This window comes from Dermacentor andersoni, chromosome 9 (genome assembly GCF_023375885.2).
Source record: "Dermacentor andersoni chromosome 9, qqDerAnde1_hic_scaffold, whole genome shotgun sequence".
Taxonomy (NCBI): domain Eukaryota; kingdom Metazoa; phylum Arthropoda; class Arachnida; order Ixodida; family Ixodidae; genus Dermacentor; species Dermacentor andersoni.
In genome coordinates this window covers 5,410,629-5,428,806 of record NC_092822.1, presented here as the reverse complement: position 1 = coordinate 5,428,806, position 18,178 = coordinate 5,410,629, and the positions used below count along the sequence as shown (strand labels likewise).

Below are 18,178 nucleotides of genomic sequence, written 5' to 3'. Positions count from 1 at the left end.
CTGCCTCGCGCGCGACAAGAGAGGGCGCACTCCGCCCCACCTTCCCCTCTCGCGCACGCGAGATTGAGCCGCGTTCGCCGGCTCACCCTCGCACGCTCGTACGCAAAGAACATGGCGCGCGGCGAGGGTGTTATCGTCCTTGCCGCTGATCGAAAAAGCAAAAGCTGCGCGACCCGCGCGGCGACGCCAGCGTGCTCCCGTGCACTAGCACTCTCCCCATCCACGATGATGCGGAGTTCGAATTATCGGTGGTGGTGTGGATTTCAGTGTGAATTAGCGGGATGTGTTACATATTGCTTTCAATACATTGTGGGACGGACCGCGGCAACTAATTCGAATTATCCGAAATTTCGACTTAACGAGTAGTGAATTAACGAGCTTTTACTGTATTGGCGAAGATTTTTCTCGTGTGGTTCGAATTGCTCGCAGCCAGCTCGTTGCATTTGCCAGAAAGCAATCTGCCCCATTTAATCTGCGCTACAAAACCCTGCACATCGGACCGAAGCGCTACGTGTTTGATAGCGTATCTGAAACTGTAAGAGAAGTGTTATAGCAATCGTCCACCCGGAAAAATGTGATTACCCGCCTCCAAACCATGCCAAGAAATAATATTTCATTGTCTGTCATATTCACAAATATTCGCAGTTTCCTACCTAAACGTGAACTCGTGTCTAACATCATGATTTCTTCAAACAGCAGCATATTTATACTAACCAAAACGTGGCTTACCCCTGATGTCACTGATACAGAAGTACTTGCCGACTTGGCAGGTTTCCAAGTTTTCAGAAATGACCGCAGATGCACTCGAGGGGGCGGTGTCTTGATTGCTGTGGGCCCTAATTTATCGTGCACACCATTAGACATCGTCTCTGATCTAGAAATGTTATGGTTAATTTTTCGCTCATCGGCGCAATCCGTTTTGCTTGGTGTTTGCTACAGGGCTCCGCATACTTCACCTAACTTTGCAAGTGAGCTGAACAATATTCTGATTGTTCTCGGTACTGCACATCGAAATTCACATATATTGCTATTCGGAGATTTCAATTATCCCGGTATCGACTGGCAGAAACTAGCTCCCTCAGGTGCGAACCACAGAGAATTAAAGGATTTTATAGAAGTATGTCTGAATGCCAATCTCACTCAGTTAGTAAGGGAACCAACGCGTGTTGCTAGCGTCAGTGCTAATATCTTGGATCTTATACTAACTACGAATCCAGAGAGCTTATCACATATAACTTACCTGCAAGAAATTAGTGATCACAAAGTTATCCACGCCGAGTTTTCGTTCTGCCTTGAACGGCGCGAAAAACGTAAGAAAACAATCCTTCTATATGAGAAAGGTAACTATGACGCAATTAACAACGAGCTTAGAAATTTTTTTCCCTTTATTTGAAGCCCAATTTTACAGCATGCCTCTCCAGAAGAGCTGGGAGGTATTCAAATACAAAATACAGGACTTGGCCAACAAATTCATTCCTAAAATTACTTTCCGTGAAAATCGCCAAAAGCCATGGTACACTAAGACACTTAAAACATTAGAAGGCAGAAAAAAGCGCTTCTTTCGTGCTGCTAAGGTAAGAGCCTCGTCTAATGCGTGGCAGCGGTACTTTTCTGCCGAGAATGCCTACCTGATTGCTGTGAGAAATGCTAAGTTCAAATTTTTCAACAACGATTTGACACAATTGTTAAATGATAACGCGAGAAAATTTTGGAAGGTCATCAACCCTATCGAATCTCGCGCTATCACTCTGACCAACGAATTGGGAGAAACCGTCGGGGACCTCGAATGCGCTAACACCTTCAACATTGCTTTTAGCACAGTTTTCACAAAAGAACCTAGCACACCTCTGCTTACGACACCAGCTAAAACTCTGTCTACTATGCCTGCTATCACAATAACTCGTGATGGAATTTTATCATTGTTAGATAACATTAAGCTTTCATCGACAGGCGTCGACGAAATCAATTCCAAGCTATTAAAGAACACCAGACATACCATTACTGCGTATCTGTCATTTGCGTATCTGGCGACTATCATTTTCCTCAAATCAGAGTCTGAGCACAGCAGACTCCAGCAGCTCCTCACATCTGTGGAGCTTGGTGACAGTCACCCTTCACAGCTCCTTCAATGCATGCGCCAGCTTCTTGGCAGAGTCTTCGCCTTTCAACAGGACAAGCTGCTGCGTAAGTTGTCCCTCAAGTGTTTTCCGCAGAACATGGTCCCAGTTCTTGCAGTTGCAGGTGATGCCACCACCATGTGCCATTGGACAAGCTCGCTGAACTGGCTGACCGAGTTGCGGACTACTCGCAGGCCCCTAGCCTCAGCGCCGTTACGACTCTGGCTGCACTCATGAACATAGAGGGCCATCTGGACTACCTTTTCAGACATCTCAATCATCTCGCACCCTTCTCAAGTCGATCTTCATCAAGGTTCCGGTCCCGCAGTCGCTCCCCGGCGCCCCCATCCTCTCCGGAGTTTAAACCATCCGACGTGCAATGCAACAGCTCATCTTCGGCTGTGTGCTGGTACCACTACACATTCGGCACCTCGGCTCGCAAGTGCACCTGTCCATGCTCCTGGTCGGGAAATGCGCCCACCAGCCACTGATGGCGGCAAGTGGTACTGGTCGAAGGACACGCCGCCTATTCTACGTTTCTGACAAGATCGGTGGCGCTCGCTTCCTTGTCAACACAGGAGCCCAGGTTAACATCATACTGACCTCTTGTGCAGATTGCCATCGCAACAAACAGACCTGCCCACTCCAAACGATAAACACCTTCGCCATCCACACACGTGTCCAATGGTCTCTTACCTTTAACCTTGGATTATGCCGTACATTTTGCTAGATTTTCATTCTTGCTGATGTCGTCCCCTAAGCTGTTCTCGGCACTGACTTCCTCAGTTTCTTCAACCTTGCAGTAGACGTGCATGTTGATCGCCTCATCGATTTTAGCACGCGCCCCTCCATCAACGGAGTACTCTGCACCGCTTCGCCGTACGCAAAAATTCTCGCTGATTTTCCCAATCTTACGAAGCCGCGTAACAGAGAGCCACTGGTGAAGCGCTTGATCACTCGCCACATCGTGACCACTGGACCCCCCCCTGCCTTTACTCGGCCGCGCTGACTGTCTGGAGACCGCCTCACCAGCGCCCGCTACGAGTTTGAGCACATGCTTCAACTCGGCAGTGTGCGACCTTCCTCAAGAAACTGGGCATCGCCACTCCACATGGTGCCAAAGAAAGACCCTGGCAACTGGAGACTATAAGGGGATTACCGCGCTCTGAAAGCCCACACCTTACCAGACCGCTATCCACTTCCTCGCATACAAGACTTCACATTGAATTTGGCTGGGTACACGATCTTCTCTAAAATTGACATGGTGAAAGTTTATCATCTAATTCCTGTGGAACCCGCTGAAGTTCCAGAGACAGCCATTACCACCCCTTTCAGCCTCTTCGAGTATGTAAGGATGTCTCACACTTCACAAGTTTCCATAAGACGGGGTTGTCTACTTCACTGCTTGAAGCCTTACCTAAAAACTAAATAACAACATGCAGCATGCCGAGCATGCTCTTATAGCACGCTCATAGCCCGAAAATTCTAGCAACTGGCGTCAGCGCTGAGGAGGGAGTAGGTGCCACAGTGCGCACCAAGTTGCTTCCCCCCCCCCCTGCCTCCTTCAAAGAGCTCGAACCGTCTCTCCACACACGCACTTCATTGTCAAGGTCGCCAGGAGAGGAGGGCACACTGAGACGCACTTGTGGGCGTGCAGGCCTTTGAGTTTGTTTGAGAAAATTTTTATCGTTCTATTTTTCTGATGGCCATGCAGAAAACATTCGGCGTTACCCATAGCAGCCTTAGCAACAACATTGGCATAGCTTTCAGTGAGCAGAGCAGAAGTGACATCGATCATTCACAGAATATGCAACCATCGCTTGTCGAGTCTGTAGTTTTAATGGCCACGTTCATTCCAGATGTCGATGGTGCACTAGACTTTTTGTCCAGCTGTGGTGACGATTCCGATAGTTGATGGCAGATTTCAGTTGCTCTGGTTGACATCCGAAGCGGAAGAAAAATAAGCACCGCAACTTCTGTGTAACAGGCCTTTTCCACACCACAGTGGCAAAGGAGACCCAGGCGAGAAATGACGGCTTCCTGTAGAGACCGTGGGAAAACTCACTGGAATGTATTGGTGATAAGCTGCCAGCACATTCTTCACAGAGCAGTGGGTCCCCCTTTCATAAGAGCTGTCTGTGGGTTAACTGCATGGCCCATTCGCGGATGGCACAAGACCACCTTGTAGAAGCATTCCCAGTGTCTGGCACTCCGCCATACACTCAAGATGGGTTTATGCATGCTGTGTTTTATGGAGCTCAGAGTCCCATTCATTCTGCTATAAACGTTTTATATATATTTGCAAGGATGATGTGTAGTCTCTGCCACTCTTATTTTTAAAGGTAAGTTGATGTTTTGAGTAAAGAGTTGGTTTGTGTGTTCGGGTAGGGTTGGAAGTTTTGGAAGAGAATGTGCACGAAAGAAACGTCTGCACTTATCAAGTGGCCATTCATTTGATTCCACACAGACTTGGAATAGTAGACGTTGGAGAGCTGCCGTTGTCAGACGGAATCCCTGATGGTCAACTGGATCTAAAGCTCTTGGTGTTGTCATCCTTCTCCTTTGTTGGTGCAAGGCAAATCTATATATTGTTACGGTGAAGGGAACGAAGAAGTTGGATTGGACTAGACTTAGACAAAGTCTGGCAGCGGCCTGAACGCCAGATACGTCAGTTGTAAATATACGTTATTTTACACTCGTGGGCCTGCTTTCTTCCTGCAACATTTTGGTGGAGGTGCGGGGTACAATCACGGAACTTCGCGGTGGACGTCATCTACCTGCCGCCACAATGTCAAATCAACCGACACAAGTGACAACGCCTCAGCAGCCCGTGCCAACGGTCATCCTCACTCATCCGCGGGACCCAGGGACATTTTGTGGCATGGACAACGCTGACTTCGAGGACTGGCTTACGATGTACGAACGAGTGTGCGACAACAACAGGTGGGATCCAACAATGATGCTAGCAAACCTGATATTTTACCTAAGAGGAACTGCGAGGCAATGGTACGACACACACGAAGCTGACCTAACGAGCTGGAATGTCTGCAAAGAAAAAATGCGAGACCTGTTTGGCAGACCTGTCGGTCGTCAGCTGGTAGCAAAAAAACTTGCGTGTCGCGCTCAAACGTCCACAGAATCCTATGTCGTCTACATACAGGATGTTCTGGCCCTCTGTCGCAAGGCTGATAACAACATGACCGAGGCAGACAAGATTGGTCACATATTGAAAGGTATTGCAGACGATGCCTTCAATCTCCTGATGTGCAAGGATTGTGCCACTGTGGATACAATTATAAAGGAGTGCCGGCGCTTCGAACAAGCGAAGGGCCGCCGCGTCGCTCAGACTTTCGACCGATTGCCCACTACCGCCGCGACATCTTCTTGCGAAGACCCGCCGCGCTTCGTTCAGCCCACAGGACCGGAAGAAATCACGCGCATCGTTCGCCGTGAGCTTGAGGCCATGGCTCCGGCTCCAGTCCATTCTGACTGTTGGGAAAGCGTGCCCGCTATCTCCCTTATACAAGCGGTCGTTCGGGAGGAAATAGCAAGTTTGGGCATTCCATCTCTCTGCTCGGTCCGCCATACAAACACCTACCAAATTTCTCCGGCCGCTCGCTCCCAGATGCAAAGCTTTCCGCCCCCTCGTCGCAACCCAACTGACTGGCGCACAGCGGATGATAAACCTATCTGTTTTAATTGTTCCAGTATTGGACACATCGCCCGTCATTGCCGCAACCATTGGTCGTCGCCTCCTCGGTGGTCGTCTCCGAGTCACTACCGACAAGTACCAGATAATCGTACTTTCTCGCCCTATACGCCGACTAGGAACTTCAACGCCGATAGTGCTCCACCAAGATCCAGCCGTTCCCCGTCTCCGCAAGGTCGTAGGTCTCGTTCGCCTCTCGTTCACCGCTCTTCGTCCCCTTCGGCAACCAGTCGCTTCGCTTCGGGAAACTAGGCGATGCAGCTCCCGGAGGTGAAGCTGCAACTCCGACCCGGCCCACAAATCCTCTGTTGACCCTACCTACATGTGGAAACCTACTGGACATTGAAGTTGATGGCGTTCCTGTTAGATCTCTCGTTGATACAGGAGCGCAGCTTTCAATTATGAACGCTGCTCTCCGCCGAAGGCTCAAAAAGGTTCTGACACCCGCCGTACCGCGCACTGTGCGAGTCGCCGATGGGAGTACTTCACCTGTCCTTAGAATGTGCTCAGCACGTGTGACCATTGGGGGCCATTATGCCGTTGTTCTATTTATCGTCCTTGAACACTGTCCACACGACCTAATTCTCGGCCTCGACTTCCTTTCGAAACACTCTGCCCAAATTGACTGCTCCGCAGGTGTTGTACAGTTGGATCTGCCGCTTCCTGCCGACGCAACAACTTGTGTTTCTCACCACTTATGTTCTGCTGAGTTTGCAAGGCTGTCTCCACAAGCGGCTACAAATGTCCTCCTAATGTCCTGTCCTACCATACCTGATGGCGAGTACGTCGTGTCGCCGCTTACTGACGTGGTTTTGTCGCGCAATATTGCCCTACCGAGCACCTTAATCCGGATCCGCAAAAACTGCGCTCGCGTGCCCATCCTCAATTTTTGATTTTCGTTGCATGTGCTGCCACACGGTATCGCCATAGCGCATATCACTCCTTTGGAAGAATTTGAGATTTCTTCTTTGACCTCTGAATCCTTCGTCAGTACCAACTGTTGCATCTGGGTCGCAAGCCCCAAGGGTAGCGTTGGCCTGGTGGCCTGGGGCACAACTGGAAGCATCCGAAGGTCCTGGCAAAGCATGAGTCGACTGCTAACAGAACAACTTGTTTATTCTAGCATCACAAAAGAGCGGCCGGTCAGGTCGACCGAAGTGGAGAGACGGGAGAGCACGTTACTCGACGGAAGAAATCGGAGCCTCTCTCGGCGTCCGGGGCAGCTGCTTTTATACTCTCGGAGTCGAGGGTAAGAAGGAACGGCTTGCGAGAGGTGCCCGTGACGGCGGGGCACGGACACGCTGAGAGACACTTTGAGACAAGAAGTGACGCATCCGCCGGGCCGGCGCCAGTCAGACCTCCTTGCTTCACAGTTGGGGAGCTCCTCTCCCCGGCTGCCGCGCTTTGACAAGCGTGGGCACCAACATGCACACACACTCACACACACACACACGAAGACACGTGGCATTGAAACATGCCTGGACGCGCTTGGCAGGAAGCGTTACGGCAGCGCTGAACGGGCCAAAATGTCCGCCGCTTTGAATGAAGCCCCGGCATCCGTTGCATCCGTGCCGGCTATACCGCGCGTTGTAGGCGAAACGTAACAGACCGCTCCGCCGGGAGAAGGAGATCCCGATGGTCAGGGGACTGCATCCGCTGTCCGGAGGGATGTCGCTCGATGATGCTCATAACCGAAGTCGGTCGTCCTTCGGCGTTTCTTGAGCGCAGCGCACAGAGAAGGCCTCGTTCTCACGTTCAGGTTCACACAGGACACTGCAAAGTGACTTCAGGAGAGTTGCCATTTTTGTTCTCGTTCCCAGCAAGCGTTAGAACTACGCCGAAACTCAACCGCTCAGTCAGCAAGCACGACACAACCCTCACTAAGCCCTGCCAGGCTCTTTCCCCTTTTATACTACTGCCTAGTTCCTTACAGTCAGAAAGCGTCCACAAATTGGAAAATTGCACTAGAAAGCACGTCATCACTTTGAAACACTAAACAAAAGCAATATGTTAAAAATCCTGCCTCAGGAAGAAAAACATCAGTAACAAATAACTTTGAGGCTGATTCCTACGTTAGGGGACTCGACTTTAGCCATTGGCGTTACCGTTGAGACTCCCCTTTTTGTAACGCACCTCAAAAGAATATTGTTGCAAAGCGAGGCTCCAGCGCAGGAGGCGGCCATTTTTGGGAGAGATGGTCTGCAGCCATTGGAGAGGGCAGTGATCCGTCTCAATGATAAACCTTGAGCCGGCTAGATAGCGTGACAATTTCTGAACGGCCCATGCGAGACACGCACACTCTTTCTCGGTGGCGCTGTACGCCTGCTCACGACTGGTCAGCTCACGACTAGCATACAGGACGGGGTGTTCCACTTCTCCATTTTCCCGTTGGCACAGTACAACGCCCATGCCTCGCTCACTAGCATCGCACTGAACAACGAACCCTTAGCACAGGCTGGCTTGTTAGGGCGCTCTTTAGGGCGCTAAAAGCTCTTTCCTTTGTCTCGTCCCAGACGACTGTTTGGGGCTCTGTTTTTCTTAGAGCATCCGTCAGGGGAGCTGCGATATCAGAGTACCTGGGGATGTACCTCTGATAGTAGCCGGCGACACCTAAGAACGACTGAATATCGGTCTTCGTGCGCGGTTGCGGGAAGTCTCACACAGCGGCCACCTTTATTTCAGAGGGGCGGCGACGACCCCGACCAATCACGTGACCGAGGTAGACAACCTTGGCCTGTGCTAACTGGCACTTGGGAGCCTTGACTGTCAAGCCCGCTTCGCGCAGGCGGGTTAGCACTACCCGCAAGTGTGCCATATGCTCAGACCAGGATGCGGAGAATATCGCTACGTCGTCTAAATACGGTAAAGCGAATTCTTGCTGTCCCCGCAACACTTTATCCATGAGGCTTGAAAAGCAGTATGGCGCGTTCTTCAAACCAAAACTCAAAACTTTAGGACGGAATGTTCCCATTGGTGAAATGAACGCCGCATACCTGCTAGCCTCTTCTGTAAGTGGAACCTGCCAATAACCCCTGACAAGATCTAGGGTGGAAATAAACTGAGTGCTACTAACTTTCTCAAGGCGCTCCTCGATGTTAGGGATCGGATAAATTTGATCCTTAGTGATGGAATTAAGCCTGCGATAGTCGACGCAAGGACGAGGTTCCTTGCCCGGTACCTCAACTAAATTCAAAGGGGAGGTATAATGACTCTCACCCGCCTCAATAACACCGAGCTGTAGCATTTTCTTTACCTCAGCCTCCATAATATCGCGCTGGCGGGGTGACACCCGGTACGCCTTGGATTGTACTGGCTCTGGGGAGGTAAGTTCTATTTCATGAGTAAGAAAAGTCCTACCAGGCCTCTCAGAGAACTGACCTTGAAACTCTTGTAAGAGCTGGTGTAGTTCGGTTTTCTGCTCAGGCGACAGTGGTGCTTTACTGATAAAGTCACTAATGACTTGATCGGTGTCTTCCCTGTTGGTCACTGAGCCTAGTCCCGGAAGCTCGACCGGAAGCTCTTCGGGAACGTTTACCATCATACACACCACTGCTTCCCGTTGTCTATATTGTTTGAGCAGGTTACAGTGGTACACTTGCTGTGCTTTCCGTTTTCCTGGCAGACTCACCACGTAGTTGACGTCCGGCAGTTTTTGAATAATCCGTGCTGGGCCCTCCCACTGCACGTCGAGTTTGTTCTTTAGTGATGTGCGCGATATCATTACCTCATTGCCCACCTCAAAACGACGGGCCCTGGCTGTCCGATCATAATAAACCTTGGCCCTCTGCTGGGCCTTTGCCATTGCTTCACCTGACAACTTCTGTGCCCTTCTTAAGCGTTCGAGGAGCCTAAGCACGTACTCCACCACGACTGGGTCATCGCCCCTGCCTTCCCACGATTCTCGAAGCATGCAAAGCGGAGACCGCAGCGAGCGACCGTACACCAGCTCAGCTGGCGAAAACCCCGTAGCCGCATGCGGCGCGGTCCTTAATGCAAATATCACCCCAGGCAGACACAGCTCCCAGTCAGTTTGTTGTTCAAAACACAATGCTCTCAACACGCGCTTCATGACGGAGTGGAGCTTCTCAACGGAATTCGACTGTGGGTGGTACACTGAGCTGTGTAACAGCTTTACCCCACACCTTTCGAGAAAGGCTGTCGTCAAATCGCTAGTAAACACTGTGCCCTGATCTGACTGGATTTCCGCAGGAAAACCCACTCGCGCAAATATGGACAGTAGTGCATTGACTATCTCAACTGAGCTGAGTTCTTTAAGCGGCACTGCTTCAGGGAACTTTGTCGCTGGGCAGATCACAGTCAAAATGTGTCTGTACCCCGTGGCTGTTACCGGCAGAGGTCCCACTGTATCAACAACGAGCCGTCTAAAAGGCTCCGTAATGATAGGTACCAACTTCAACGGCGCCCTCGATTTGTCCCCTGGTTTGCCCACCCGCTGACAGGTGTCACATGTCCTCACAAAGTGGTCTGCGTCCCGAAAACACCCTGGCCAATAGTACTCTTGCAAGAGACGGTCCTTAGTTTTCTTAACTCCTAGGTGTCCGGACCACGAACCCCCATGCGACAAGCGCAACAGATCCTGACGGTAGCACTGAGGCACGATCAGCTGATCGAACTCCACTCCCCTGTGGTCTAGATACTTCCAGTACAGGACCTCACCTCTTTCCACAAAACGAGCATTTTTCTTGGCGATACCTTCCTTGACATTGCAGCGTATGTTTTCTAGGCTGCCATCCTTTTTTTGCTCGGCTATCAAAGCCGACCGGCTGACTTTTAGCAACCTATTAAGTCCGTCTGACGTAGGCGCGATGAGCAAATCTGCAGATAGCTCTTCTAACTTTCCCGTGTTGGGCATTTCCTCTCCAGTATCTGGTGCCTTCAACACTACAGGCTTAATTTTATTCAGTCCGGACGTGCTCTGAATATCAGCTTGCTGTGCCTCTGACCCTTTCTCATTGTTCGACAACGTGGGCCCCGCAACTACCACCTTTGCAGCGAGCTCCCGAACTCTCGATCTGTTTAAGGCCAGAACGCTAGCCTCACCAAACAAAAGCCCCTTCTCGCGCAGGAGGTGATCGGACCTGTTCGAAAATAGGTACGGGTACTGGGGGGGCAGCATAGATGACACTGCGGCCTCTGTCTCAAGTGCTCCGAAAGGTCCTTCAATAAGCACTTTTGCTACGGGCAGACACACGCTATGAGCTTCCACGGCTTGCTTGATCCATGCGCACTCGCCCGTGAACATATCGGGTTCTACGTAAGAGGGGTGAACTACATCCATTGTAGCTGCGGAATCGCAAAGCACTCGGCACTCTTTCCCGTTCACGAGGAGGTCTCGCATGTAAGGCTCGAGAAGCTTCATGTTCTCGTCAGTGCTGCATAATGACAAAAACACGACTTATGTTTTTGTTTCTGGACACTGCACCGAAAAGTGACCCGGCTTCTGGCACGTATAACACACGCGCGCTTGCCTCGTCTCGAACCGCTTTCTGCGTTCGGCTTCGGCTGCCGCCGTCTCCTTACGTTCGGTCGGACTGCTTTCACTCGCATCTGCACTACGTGTGTCCCCCCTTGCTCTCATGGGCGTGAACTTCGGCCTCTCAAACTTGGAGGCAAATTCACCCTTTTGACCGTCCTTAGCTCCGCGAGCCCGACGCGTCACAAACTCCTCGGCTAGCTCGGCGGCTTTAGCCACCGTACTAACTTCTGGCCTATCCAAGACCCAGTACCGCACGTTCTCAGGTAACCGACTATAAAACTGTTCCAGCCCGAAACATTGCAGAACTTTCTCATGGTCACCAAACGCTTTCTCTTCTTTGAGTCACTCCTGCATATTTGACATAAGCCTGTACGCAAACTCTGTATATGACTCGCTTCTGCCTTTCTCATTTTCCCGAAACTTCCGACGGAACGCCTCCGTTGACAGCCTGTACTTTTTTAGCAGACTCGATTTCACTTTGTCGAAATCCTCTGCCTTTTCTCTATTCAAGCGAGCGACTACGTCGGCCGCCTCGCTGGGTAACAAAGTTAGCAAGCGCTGTGGCCACGTTTCCCGAGAGAACCCCTGCTTCTCGCACGTTCGCTCAAAGTTAACCAGGAACAAACCAATGTCCTCTCCAAGCTTAAACGGCCGCATCAGGTCAGTCATTTTGAACGATACTTGTTCTCCTGCACCGTGTGCCTGACTTCCATTACGAGCGCGTTCCATCTCTACCTCGAGACGCTTCATTTCCAAAGCGTGTTGACGGTCGCGCTCTTTTTCTTGTTGCTCTCGCTCTTTCTGTTCTTTACGTTCACGCTCCTGTCTTTTTGCCCTCTCCTCAATGGTCTCAAGGCATTCCGACAGCTCGTCATCCTCAGCCTCTAACTCAAGAATAGCCCTTAGCAGTTTTGGTTTTCTGAGTTTGTCTGAGACATCCAGACCCAACTCTTTTGCAAGCTCCAGCAATTACGGTTTGCGCAACGACTTCCAATCCATGGCTGCTCTGAATGCTGCTTTCTCTACTGCCTAGTATTGTCTTGCCGCAAACTAACCCGGCAGCAACGACAACGACAATTACCAGCTTTGTTTCTGACACTAACAAAAGCCTGGCAGAACTCAGAAGAAGAAAGTCCCGCACTCACTAAACCTCGCAGCCAAGAATTCAGCGCAGTCGTTCCGCTGCTGGCAACCAGTCATCACACAGGGCTCGTTGCACTGCTCCCGGATGGTCGTTGTGCTGCTCAGCATACAGTCAACCGCATATCTTTGCTGCTGGCCTCCGTTGTCGCGATCTCACCGCTGGCAAACAGTTGTTGCATCTGGGTCGCAAGCCCCAAGGGTAGCGTTGGCCTGGCGGCCTGGGGCACAACTGGAAGCATCCGAAGGTCCTGGCAAAGCATGAGTCGACTGCTAACAGAAAAACTTGTTTATTCTAGCATCGCAAAAGAGCGGTCGGTCAGGTCGACCGAAGTGGAGAGACGGGAGAGCACGTTACTCGACGGAAGAAATCTGAGCCTCTCTCGGCGTCCGGGGCAGCTTCTTTTATACTCTCGGAGTCGAGGGTAAGAAGGAACGACTTGCGAGAGGCGCCCGTGACGGCGGGGCACGGACGCACTGAGAGACACGTTAAGACAAGAAGTGACGCATCCGCCGGGCCGGCGCCGGTCAGACCTCCTCGCTTCACAGTTGGGGAGCTCCTCTCCTCGGCTGCCGCGCTTTGACAAGCATGGGCACCAACATGCACACACACTCACACACACACACGAAGACACGTGGCATTGAAACATGCCTGGATGCGCTTGGCAGGAAGCGTTACAGCAGCGCTGAACGGGCCAAAATGTCCGCCGCTTTGAATGAAGCCCCGGCGTCCGTTGCATCCGCGCCGGCTATACCGCGCGTCGTAGGCGAAACGTAACACAACGAACCTTTGTCACCCACTCCTTCGTACTCGATCATGTTTCTATGATCGCCCCTGACCTTCCTTCCGAGCAAACAACAGCTCTTCGTCACCTCCTGTCATCTTTTCAGGACATCTTTGATTTGGACGACCGTCCACTTGGCCAGACATCTGTTGTCACACATCCCATCAACACCGGTGACGCCAGCCCCATTCATAGGCGGCCATATCGTGTCTCCGCAACAGAAAGGGCCATCATACAGAAAGAAGTAGACAGGATGATGGACAAGGACATCATTGAACCTTCCAGTAGCCCGTTGGCATCACCGGTTGTCTTAGTAAAGAAAAAAGACAACTCGTGGCGATTCTGCGTTGACTACCGTCACCTCAACAGGATAACAAAGAAGGATGTTTATCTCCTGCCGCGCATTGATGATGCTCTTGACTGCCTTCATGGATCCCAATACTTTTCATGAATTGACCTCTGCTCCGGCTATTGGCAGATTAGCGTCGATGCGATGGACCGCAAGAAAACAGCCTTCGTCACACCGGATGGTCTGTACCAATTTAAAGTCATGCCGTTTGGATTATGCAATGCGCCAGCTACATTCGAGCGCATGATGGACTCTCTCGCACGGCTTGAAGTGGTCCACATGCCTCTGTTACCTCGACGATGTGATTGTGTTTTCGCCGAACTTTGAGAGCCACCTGCGGCGCCTCACTACCATACTCTCCGTGTTTCGCAGGGCTGGCCTTCAGCTAAACTCCTCCAAGTGCCATTTCGGTCGCCGTGAAATTAACATGCTTGACCATCTCGTAAACGCCGGCGGAATCCAACCTGATCCACAGAAAGTTCACGCCGTGCTAAATTTTCCTGTACCTCGTTCAACAAACAATGTCCGTAGTTTTCAGGGCTTATGCTTTTATTTCCGGCGATTTGTGAAAAATTTTGCCGACATCGCTCACCCTCTCACTGACCTTCTTAAAAAAGACGTCTCTTTCTCTTGGGGACCTCTGCAGGAGAAAGCCTTTTCTACCCTGATTGAGCGGCTTACAACTTCCCCAGTTCTGTCACACTTTGACCCTTCTGCGCCCACTGAAGTACGAACTGACGCGAGTGCTCATGGCATTGGCGCTGTCCTCGCTCAGCGTCAACAGGGCCAAGACCGTGTCATCGCTTACGCTAGCCGCCTTCTTTCCATGCCCGAGCGAAATTACTTCATTACCGAGAGAGAATGTCTCGCGCTCGTATGGGCGGTCGCGAAATTCCAGCTGTACCTTTTCAGTCGGAGCTTCTCCGTCGTAACCGATCATCACGCCCTCTGCTGGCTCTCCTCTTTGAAGGACCCAACTGGACGACTTGCACGTTGGGCATTGCGTCTACAAGAATATACATTTTCTATTATGTATAAGTCAGGGCACCTGCATAAAGACGCTGACTGCCTGTCCCGCAATCCTGTGGATCAACCGGACGATACTGATGCAGACTCTGACATCAGTGTTCTATCCATCTCAGACTTCCTCCATATTGGCGAAGAGCAGTGCAAAGATTCTGTTATTCGAACACTTATGGAACGCCTAAGCTCCTCGCCCAATGACCCGTCCCTCCGCATGTTCACCTTGCGCGATGGAACTATACCGTCGGAGCGTTCATCCTGACGGCCCGGAGCTCCTCCTAGTCGTTCCCAAGCACCTTCGACTAGCCGTGCTCCAGCAACTTCACGACGCTCCTACTGCTGGACATCTGGGCATCACTCGTACATACGACTGCCTGCGGTGCCGCTTCTTCTGGCCCGGCATTTATCGCTCTGTGCGCCGTTATGTCACTTCTTGCGACCCGTGTCAGCGCCGGAAGACGCCTGCTACGCCTCCTGCTGGTTTGCTTCACCCCACAGAACCTTTCTTTCGTGTGGGCCTAGACCTCCTTGGCCCCTTTCCAATTTCTATCAAAGGCAACAAATGGATTGCTGTAGCAACCGATTATGCAACGAGATATGCCATCGTGCAAGCGCTACCAACCAGCTGCGCTGCAGATGTCGCAGACTTCTTACTATACGACGTCATCCTGCACCACGGCGCCCCTTGCCAGTTGCTGACGGATCGCGGCCGCTACTTTTTATCGAAGGTCGTCGATGACCTGCTCCACCCTCAAACAAACGGCCTCACCGAGCGACTCAACCGCACGCTAACTGAAATGCTGGCCATGTACGTTTCCGACGATCACCGTGACTGGGACGTCGCTTTACCGTACATCACTTTCGTATACAACTCGTCCCATCACGACACTGCCGGATTTTCGCCATTTTACCTTTTGTATGGCCGCGACCCCACCTTGCCCTTTGACACGTTGCTACCTTCCGCAGTACAATCACCCAGCACTGGTTACGCTCACGATGCTATTGACTTAGCCGCCCAGGCCCCAGATGTCGCCCGTCATCGCCTCACAGTCTCACAAGCTTCTCAAAAGCGACGCTACGACCTTCGGCACCGAGACTACCATTTTTCACCTGGTTCCCTTGTCCTTCTCTGGACGCCTTCACGTCGCGTCGGCTTGTCGGAAAAACTACTTTCCCGGTATTCTGGTCCGTACCAGATCTTACGCCAACTGTCCCACGTCACATACGAGATCGCCCCAGTCAGCCTTCAGTGCATCGCAACGTCACCAGCGATGTTGTTCACATCGCCAGGCTTAACCCCTATGTCCCCCCATTAAGTGAGGCTCTATAATTTGCACCGGGACGGAGCTACTCCACCGGGAGGGTGATGTTACGGTGAAGGGAACGAAGAAGTTGGATTGGACTAGACAAAGACGAAGTGTGGCAGTTGCCTGAACACCAGATACGCCAGTTGTAAATATACGTTATTTTACACTTGTGGGCCTGCTTTTAAGGCAATTTAAGACTGTGCTGTTCTTTCAACTTTTAGGCAACTGTAGTTCTTCAGTAGATTTGTCCAAAACCATACAAAAGAAGACATGATGCCCCCTGACCCCGTCGCTAATCTTGGAGGGGGGGGTTCAAGCCCTCCAACCCCTCCATAGTCGGCGCCTATGTTGGCCGCTATAAAGGATGCCTCCGAGCACAAGTCAGGCTCCAGGGCATGCAGAGAAATGTGCTGATGGGACCCCTTGAAGTAATACGAAATGTGCCTACAAGGTGAAACAGTGAGCATGTCTAGGTTCCTTGAGCTTCAGACTGTCACCTCTGCTGAACTTTCTTAACCAGACAGTGTACAAATATCTGCAGAACCAAAGCTAATAATTGGCCTGGTCAACATACTCCGATTCAGCAAGCAACTGCAGTACTCTCTGCGACCATGCACCCAGCCCTTATTAATAATTCCCCTGCACTGGAGTCATGCTGAAAAAGTATGCTGCAGAATGAACAGACAAAGCCTTTGTGTTATGCCTTCTCCAAAGTCTGAAGACCTAGTTTGTGGATCTAAAGATGACTCCGTTATCTTTACGCTTACACTAGTTTAACCCCTCTCAGGAGTGGATAAAATGTGACCTGAAGCACCAAAAGCTGACGATACCAGTGCGGCATGCAGCACAGCTGAGACAAGCTCTGTGTGGTCTGCATTTTTCAAAGTTGCTTCCGATAAATCTAAGGCAATACTCTTTTGTCCCAAAAATAAGAAATGCAGTGAACTTGGTTCTTTATAATTAAAAAAAATATTAAATGCATAAAATCGTTTAAATCACTCAGGGTAATATTCTCAAAATATATGCAATGGAACGAGCACATAAACTATATAGCATTGAAATCTTCTAAGGCCTGTTATATGGCCCATTATAGAGGTGTTTCATCATAAAAAACAAAGTTGTACTGCATCGTGCTTTAGTCTGCTCACTTATGAATTACAGTACACTGGCCTGGGGGTCTACTAACCTTCAAAAACTGGCCATCCTTGATAAACTTGCTCTTCCCATTGTTTTTAATTCACCCTAGGGACATTTCACAAAACAAATAATTAAAGACTAAGGAATTTTAACTGTATTTAACTTGCGTACAGGGTTTGTTCTAAATGTAGTAGGACTCATCTTTCTTTTAAATTTATTCATGAGATTAGTACAAACAATTAACATTTTTCAAAGTAGCACCCTTCCGCATCTATGCACTGCTGCCAACGAGTTTTCCAGTTTTCTTGCGCCTCCAGGAATGCCTGGACTGGAATGCTGTTTAGCTCCCTCGTCACGGCCTGTTGAACCGCCTCTACTGATCCATGATGCTTCCCCTTGAACGTCGATTTTATCCTCGGGAATAGAAAAAAATCTGGCAGTGCCGAGTCGGGGCTGCAGGGGGGCTGAGGCAGCGTTGGCACCTTGTGCTGGGAAGGATACTCCACTACGTGGAATGCTGTGTGGCTCGCCGCGTTGTCATGGTGCAGCTGCCAATTGTTGGCGATGGCTGGGGGGACACGAACAATGCGTCTTCGCAGTCTTTTGAGAACTTCCACCGAAGAAACTGCAATAATTGTTTGTTCGGGTGGTACGAACTCTTTGTGGATGACTCCATGTCGGTCAATAAAGCAAATGAGCATGGACTTTTGCTTGGATTTGCTCATTCATGCTTTCTTGGGGTGTGGGGAAGAAGGGCTGTGCCATTCTGAGTCCTGCCGCTTGCTCTCCGGGTCATAATCAAACACCCACGTCTTGTAACTGGTAACTACATTGTACAAAAAGTCGGGGTTGTCATTCACATGAAGAAGAAGACCCTGGCAGATCGCTTTCCGGTTGGCCTTTTGCTCCTCTGACAACACTTACGGCACGAACTTCGCGCACACTTTGCTCATGGCTAAGTTTTCGGTCATGATCTCAAAAACTTGGGTTTGAGGAATGCTCAGGTCATCAGCAATCATTCTTATACTCATCCTATGATTACTGTTCAGTAAATTTTTCACTCGCAACACATTTTCGTTGGTCTTGCTGGTCGAAGGCCGTCCGGAGCGGTTGT

The 18,178-nt window shown here is 50.6% G+C and overlaps 1 protein-coding gene across 4 annotated transcripts in view; it reads left to right on the top strand.

The window, feature by feature from the left end:
* LOC126527421 (probable ATP-dependent RNA helicase DDX43) overlaps positions 1 to 18,178 on the top strand; it is a 269,054-nt gene that overhangs the window by 184,303 nt on the left and 66,573 nt on the right. The window lies entirely within an intron of this gene.